Source organism: Amblyomma americanum, chromosome 9 (assembly GCF_052857255.1).
Source record: "Amblyomma americanum isolate KBUSLIRL-KWMA chromosome 9, ASM5285725v1, whole genome shotgun sequence".
NCBI classification, from domain to species: Eukaryota; Metazoa; Arthropoda; class Arachnida; order Ixodida; family Ixodidae; genus Amblyomma; species Amblyomma americanum.
In genome coordinates, this window is record NC_135505.1 from 89,507,836 (window position 1) to 89,515,860 (window position 8,025).

An 8,025-nucleotide genomic window follows, 5' to 3' on the forward strand; every position below is an offset into this window, starting at 1 on the left:
GTTTTAGCCGTCAGCTTCACCCACCCCCAATGAAAGGCAGATACTCTCCGCTAGATAGACTGAAACTGGGTGACGTTGCTAAGCACCGGTATGGTGATACACGCATCGATAGGTGCGAAGCTATATCAACTTATCGACGACATTGGCAGTCTGCAGACTCCAGCACAGACTTTTATCGGAACCAAGCAGGCACACCTAGGTGATGACGATTCGTGCTCGTGTGACATGTGCTGGCTTTAAGTGCATACGTAAGCTTGGGGGCATTCTGAAAAGCAGCACCACATCTGACTGAATAGTGTACGGGCATTGCTCGTCACGTGGCGTGCTTTGCTATCGATTCAACTGTCTTTCTTGACAAGCTGCGCAGTAAGTGTGACCTCAAGCAACCCTTTTGACTGACTCTGCTGTTGACGTTTCGATTTCTACGTTCATGAATTTCATCCTGTTGGCTGCAAGTGCCAAAAAATGAGACTACGTTCCGAAACCCGTGCAAAATCCTAACGGACATTTATCGGACATATCGGCCGGCTGAACGTTATCTCGAGGGAAGCGCGTAAACCATGTATACCAATTTAGCTGCATATGTTACTTTTGAGCTTCAGGTTCGCCATGGGTGCCTAACTTCGATGAAAAGATTTGCCCCAGGAGATGCAATACCAATAGCTTTTCCATTTTTCGCAGCAAACGGACCTTCAATGAAAGGGCTCCAATGGAAAATTTCCTAATTCGACTTCAGACTGTTGTGTGTTTCTAACACTGACGCATCGCTTTGCCCCGATGCAGCAGCGGAATCGTGCGGGCCGACACCACGTGTCCAGACAACGAAGACTTGGTGCCTACCGCCTCTGAAGTGCAGTAGTCTTGTGGGTGCGACCGGAGGACGTCAAGAACGGATTCCTCGCCAGAAGAAAGCTTGGCGTAAGATGCACTGCAGACGGCCTTGTGCTTTCACTGTCCCACTCAGTGTGACCTGCGACGAAGCGGTGGCCTTTCTAGATGTCTCCGGGTAAAGTGGTCTGCGTAATATATAAAGCAGGAGACTGCGGTAAAACTGGCACCGCAGAAAGCGACACTCTTCTTTTTTTTTAATGCGCAATAAATATGACATGCTCAGTTCTTGTGACTCGCATTGATTCGTGAAAGAAGTCCGACTCACTAACTTGCGAGTTGCATGTCGTAAAGTGCACAGACTGTGAGTGATCTCCGCAGCGGTTCTTTGCCATACATGGCCACATCTTTGACACAGGCCGACAGTCTCGCTGAGCTTCTTCAAGTCTTATCCAGCTACATTAAATGCGCCAGCGTATACCAACCAGCATGGTCTGTCGCAGAGCGGTAACGTTATATTCCAAAGAGCACTTCCGGCATTGACATTGGTTACTTCATCATAAGAGTATTTCTCTTTTGCCGTTAACTGTAATAATGTGTATGCAACATAAAGGCGTTGACCGATAGAAAGGAATCCTTATAAGCTATGTGTGGCATATCCCGGACTCATCTTTGCGGAGGTGTTTTCAACGCTTGAGCGCATAGTGATGAAACGAGCTCTGTACCTCCCATCCAAGTGCATGCAAGAGAATATATCACAGAAAAGCCGTAGAGCGCACACTAGAAATAAATAGTGGGTGGCTGCAAACTTTCAGTGGGTATATGCATGGTGGTTTGGCTGCTGGAATTGCCGCCGGCATTGCCCGGACCTCCAAGCCGGACAGCACGCTCGGCGTCCTCAGATTTCCATGCTTTACGTGGTGCCACTGCTTTCCTCCATGCTTTCCTTAACTGATTCCTCGTACCTTCCGTCCCTCTCAGGTCTTTGAGGTGCGTTCGGCAACCTACTCATCTTTGTGTGGGGCCACATACAGCTGCCGTTAGCGACATTAAAGAGCCTTCGTAGATAATGTCTCTTTGGGAATCATTGCACTGTCTCGGCTGTGGTTTTTTACAGTTTTCAGTGCTTCATCATTGAAGATGTTCTTGAAGCTGTATTTCAGGTCTTATATTCCTAGCTGCTTATGTGTAACAAAGCTGACTTACCGAACAAAGCCCATTCCTGCTGTGTTTACGAAGAAGCTGTAATTGCAGTTATCAGAAATTCGTGACATCCCTCTGCCAGCACATCTCATCCTAGGGGCCTATGGCGTTCTTTTCTGCACCCACTCATTTTCATATATCGCAGATGACGTCGCTGCTCTCTAATGCTCCAAGCCATGCGCTAAGTATTGGCACTGAAGTAAACAGAAGTGCTTGTCCCTAATTCCTTGTGAAGGTTCTTCTTTTAACAAAAATCAATGCCAGACACACTCTGGCGGTCTTCCTTCTTGAATCCGTATGAAAAATTCACAAGAAAAATTTGCCTACCTGTCGAAAACTGTCACACCACGCTACATGCTGAGAGGTCTGAGAGGACCTTGTAGCAGCTGCTCTATTTATCAAGGCGGAGTTTGTGAGCAGTTTGTAGACCCGTTCAAGAGCACAATTGATTACGGTCGCGTGGCGTGCCACTCCGTTATCCAATGGTTCCACTGGTTTTCCTCTGACCACTTCGCTTCTTCTACACTGTTGCAGGTTCCTCCTCATGGCGAGGCGAGCTCAGCTCGACCCTGCCATCTCGCCGCATTCGGTGTGATGGCTTCTCCGGCTCAAGGGTCAGCCTGTCTGCTCCGAGCTGTGAGTTTGCAGCAACTCGTCATTCGCGGCACTTCATTTAGATGTCCACAAGCCATACCCTCGCCATCGTACCAGCCACAGTGTATGGAAGCCCGTGGTAGAAAGCAGCTCAAAAATAGCCCCCATCCATTTTGAGGCGGATTCGGAGGAGGGGGGTGTCATTTTTACACATTGCCAGGGGCATAAAATGCTCTATTGTCAGGAAGGTCTTCGGTACGCCACCACCACGCTATCAATGAAAAACAATTTCTTTCGAACGTTCAAGCGATACATCCCGGGCTTTTTACGTTGCGAGGCCAGAATACAAACCATAGGCCGCAAAACCAGGTTGCTTTTTAAGCAAAAAAAGGTGAATCTAGAGTGTGCAGTGCCTTAAGACTATCTACTTTCTGTTGACATATTTCGGACATGTCAGCCGGGGGGTACTCAGCAGCGCTTGACAGAGCGCCAACGTTCGCGACCTTTGGGTATTACAAAACAGGCTAGATAGACTAAATTGATGATCAATATTCCGTTAAAAGAAAGCAGAAGGCGAATGGCGTAGAATACAGTGATTCCAATGCGGAGTCTCTCGTGTCAGAAAGACTTGGTTGCGGCTTTCATTCAAGAAGACAGCCCCTCAGAAGTTGAATCTCGCCAATTAAGTTATTCCTGAAGCTTGAACGAATGCTCTTGGATCTTCGCGATCAGAGTTCTTGAGTAGTATCTGAGGCATCGTATGGCAAGGGCGTTCGTGTTATTTCAGGAAAACAGCGGCAATAATCGACCGCTGCTATGCGACTGCTTTCGAGAAGAGCTGTATACCCGGTAACGTCAAAAGTTCGTTATTCAGTGTTGCGCAATGGAACTGCCAGCTATCCACATCGAGAGGAGAAAACTCCTTTCGGTATTGGCGAGGTCGGTGAATTGTTGAAGGGCAGCTCTACTTCGAAGGGAAACCAGACTGAACGTTCAATCTCTTCTTCGATCCAAGAACTTATTCACAGCGAATGGAGTAAGAAATGGGCAGACTGTGTCTTATCTGCATCAGATAAAAAACATGCGATTGACTTACAGTAGAAGGTGCAGTATGAAACGCCTATACGGGTAGATTATGGATTCTGCTCGATTAAGAATAGTCTCCGTAGTATTAAGATGGGTTAGGGGATTATGGTGCATAAAAGACAGATTACAGTGGAATTGTGGGTTGAATAAAAGAATGTCAATGGTTTTCGTTCTCTCCTGCCCCCTCTTCTATATAACTAAACGTTGCTTTTGTTTTCTTCCCATCTGTGCTGAGCGAAGCTCGCCACTACAGAGTCGCTGCCTAAATAAACGTGAAGGACCCTACTCTCGCTGTAAAAATCTCTCAGAAAGCCAAGTGCATTTTCTTGATCTGATTCTTGTTTGCTATATCTATGAAGTTGTTCTAACAACGACTTACTGCTTTTTTTCTTTTTAGGAGCAGCGGCGTGCTTCGTTCAATAAAGAGCCAGAATCAGCACAACGGAGGCAGATTCCCAGTGCCTCTGAAGTGCAATCGTCACGTGGGTGCCATAGGAGGGTGTCGAGACCTGTTTCCTTGCCGAAAGTAAGTGCGATGTGAGGAGGATTCCTAACTGGCTTATGCGTTTATAGTCTCGCTCAGTATGACCCGCAACGCAGCGGTGGCGCTTTCTGTGGTCTGTGGATAAAAGGATGCCTGTTACAGCAAGAGGTTGTGGCACGATATGTACTGTAAAAAGTGGCATGCTTTTTATGCGTAATAATAGATAAGTAACATCTGATTTCTAAACTCCAATTGGCGCGTCAAAAAAGACTGAGCCAACTTTTACCTCTTGCGTGTGATAAAAAGATTTCAACACTCTATGATCTGCGAAGGGTTTCTTCACGGTGCATGGTCCCATTGTCTGCCCTGTCGATAAGGTCGCATTGAAGTTCTCCACACTTTAACCTGCTACATGAAATACACCAAATGGCACAACCACCTGCACTGCATGGTGTGTCGCGGAGCGCTGGCGGTGGGTTCCAATGAGCAATTGCTGCAGTGAGATAACAGCCTCGGAATAGCATTTCCCTGTTTACTACTATACCTGTAATGTGGGTGCATCGTACATTGGTTGAAATACAAATGCAATTTTTACAAATAATTTATTGGAAAGCACTGAGTGATTGCTTTACACGGACGTTTTCTGAGCTTGAATTAGCCCTCTACTTACTTGTCAAGACTATGAATAATACCTGGCAGCCGCCGACTTCCAATGAGAATTTGCCAAGTCCCAGTGCTACTGGAACGCCACCGGGCTTCCCCGCGTCTCCGAGCTAGGCGCCACGCTCTGCATCGTACGTCAATTTCAGGGCTCTGCGTGAGGCGAGTCAGTCATTCTGTTCGTTTCACCAGCCTAGTGGAGCACTCTGATCCCGATGTTTTTCGCTCATTAGTTCCTCCTGGCGCTCATCTCTCTACTTTCTTAGCGATGCCCTCGGCCGGCTTCTGATCGTTGTGCGAGGCGGCATCCAGCTTTTGTTAACGGCAAAGGCAAGCCTTCGTACATCTTTCTCATCGAGCATCATGCCCTGTCCATGGCTGCAATAAATTGCTACTATTGTAGCACTTTTTTTAACTATTCAGGCCTGAAAGCATGATAGGCATAACAGAACTGAAAGAACGAAATCAAACCAGTTTCGGTTGGACATAGCCCCTAGCACGAATTTGGTGCTGCACCCTGCAAGTGCCTCTAAGCCTAGCGGGCTATCCGATTTTGTTCAGCAGCCAGCCGGTCATTCGGAACTACAAGTTAACCAATCGAATACTACTTACTAATCCCAATCCATGAGGCGCGCTGAGAGATTTGAGCATTGTGAGCAGAGCAGTTCAAGTCTACACCGGGTTACCGTCGCTTAGGGTGCAACTTCTGGTCCAATAGCTACATTAATATGCCTTTGCTTCTCATCTATACTGTTGCAGGATGCTCCTGATGCAGGGGCTCGCCTTCTCCCCTCGCCTCCACTTCCTGCAGTCCCTGTATTTTTCTTCTGCGGCTGCGCAGTCTGTCTGCAACCCTGCCCGTCAGCTTTCAGCTTCTCATTTGGGTCAGGTTTTAGATGAATTTGATGGGGTCGGACGAATTCGTGCCCTCGGGATTGTAACGAGCACATTCATGACAAAACACGCAGGTCCTTCACTGATATTATTTTGTAGGTTTCGAGCCTTCGACGGACGAATTCGTAGCCTCCAGATCGTAACGAGCACATTCTTCATGTCAAAACACACATGTCCTTCACTGATATTATTTTGTCGGCTTCGAGCCTTCAGCGTGGCAGCGCCGCCACGCTGTCATGTGTTGTGGAGCACCTGCCGGCGGCGTGGCGCCGTGGGTGATCAGGTGGTTGGTCATGTGACCAAGTTCGACTCTACCAGCTGTAGCTATCGCATCATTCCAGGTTTAACGAGAGCTAAACCACTGCCATTTTTTATTTTTGAATTGATTATCTGATTTATTTTTGCTGGCAGTTTGTTTTCTTGTAGTGTCTAAATCCAGAATGGAAATTCATGCCTCTTCGTGACTAGCTGTGTCCCCGTCACTCATAGGAAAATCTTTCACGACCACCTCTGCAAATCTTACAGGCCTGGTGCCGCGCATTCGCAGTGATGGGTTTTCAGCATCACATTCAGCACTTTGAGCAGGAAAAATACATGATATAGCAAACGTGCGCTTACGTCTTTTCCGTCCTTTCGTGATCACAGCCAATGTTGTCGCCATAGAACTGGATTGCCCTTACAATTCGTGAATGTCTCCGCTAAATCCATGCAAGCTGGTGTTCTGGTTAACTGTATGGTACTGTAGTTTAACCACATACCCTGTACAGCTCTCTGTTCGCTTTAATGGTATTCTGTTCTTCAGCCATCCTATTCTGATGGAGGCGAAATGCTGGAGGGGTTGTATATTTGAATTTCGGTTTACATTTTAGAACCACATAAAGCCGGACTTATTCCAAAGGCTTTCATTACGAAGAGCCTCATAGCCCACAGTGGGGAGTGAATATAGTAGTTCAGTAACCTCTGTTGACTGCGCGTCTGTTCAGATGAATTAGGTTAATTATTGCTTGCGTACCGAGTAAGACACACCACGTAGCGCCGTTTCACATACAACATTCTGAGACAAAAAATTTTAAATATTGTAGGTAATGACCAATTCTTCCTTTTTGTTTTTCCATCGCTCGTGTCTCGCCGCTGATAGCAAACAATTTAACAGCGAAAAAATGCTAGCCTGATCTGCAGATATGATTTATCTCTTTACCGCTCAAAAACGCTTTTTTGAGAAATTGTTGCGTATATGTAACGAGCGTATTTCGGTATATTGTCTACTGCGCTTTCGTTCGTGAAAATCTATTAATAGATCTTGACTAACCGTGTCTTATGCTGTTTTTCCTCCAGTACCGTGTGTGGGGAAAAATGCTGTTTGAAGATTATAAATCAATAAATATTTCAAAAACATCTAAGAAAATGTGGCAAGAAATTCACAAATGCCATGGCGACATCACTTAGCACAATCCCTTTTCTGTCAACCACTGGTCTAAAAGAACACTCGAAGAACAATTGAGCATACTATAGGTGAACATTTCCGCGCAGTCTCCAGTTCCTCACACTATACAGAAACACATTTTGAAATATATGAACACCACTGAGAAACAGTCATCTGGTGAAATCTATTATGGTTTTACCGATTATTGAGTGGCACCTCATGTAAACACCCAGCGCATATAGCGCCTTTTTTGAGTTTGTCGCTTTCACAGTATGTCGGTTTTACAGCACACAGTTGTCATGTCATCACTATCTGCCCACGGTGGCAGGTGACAGTTAAATTATTCACTGGTCAGGAGAGTTTGCTCGGGAAGCAACCTGGATCTCACAAGTCCCACCGTTTATTGTGTTTTTAAATCTCTTAACCGCTGCACAACTGCACCAGGATTGCTATGAGGACTCCCTGCGATCTATGAATGTAAAGTAGAGAATGACCAATTTTGCATACTTGGGCATAGGCAGAACCTAGGCGACTGAAAAGGAGTACTTGCGCAAGAGAGATCTCTAATGCTTTTGAATTGCACTCTTAACGGTAGTTAAAGTGTTAAATGATAACCAAAGAAAGAGCAGTGTCCATGACGGCTGAGTGATATGGAAAGGGGACCCTGGCTGCAGAAGGGACCGATTAACGCTATCATGTCATACCAGATGGAGGTTAAGTGCCTCCCCAAGTTTTAGGCATGGACATCCACTTTGTGCTTTTCTAACAGGGAGCACTTCAGGGGCAGACAACCTCCAGCCACCCTCCACGAAGTACTGTACTTCCTCTATTACACGTATGACAAGAAGGGTGT

General features: G+C 46.3%; 1 long non-coding RNA gene across 1 annotated transcript; it reads left to right on the forward strand.

Annotated features, from left to right (window-relative positions):
- Positions 1 to 800: 800 nt before the first annotated feature.
- On the forward strand, positions 801 to 8,025 carry LOC144103805 (uncharacterized). The gene is made up of 4 exons (XR_013308323.1): positions 801 to 918; positions 2,566 to 2,667; positions 4,109 to 4,237; positions 7,942 to 8,025. It is a non-coding gene; the product is annotated as an uncharacterized LOC144103805 (long non-coding RNA).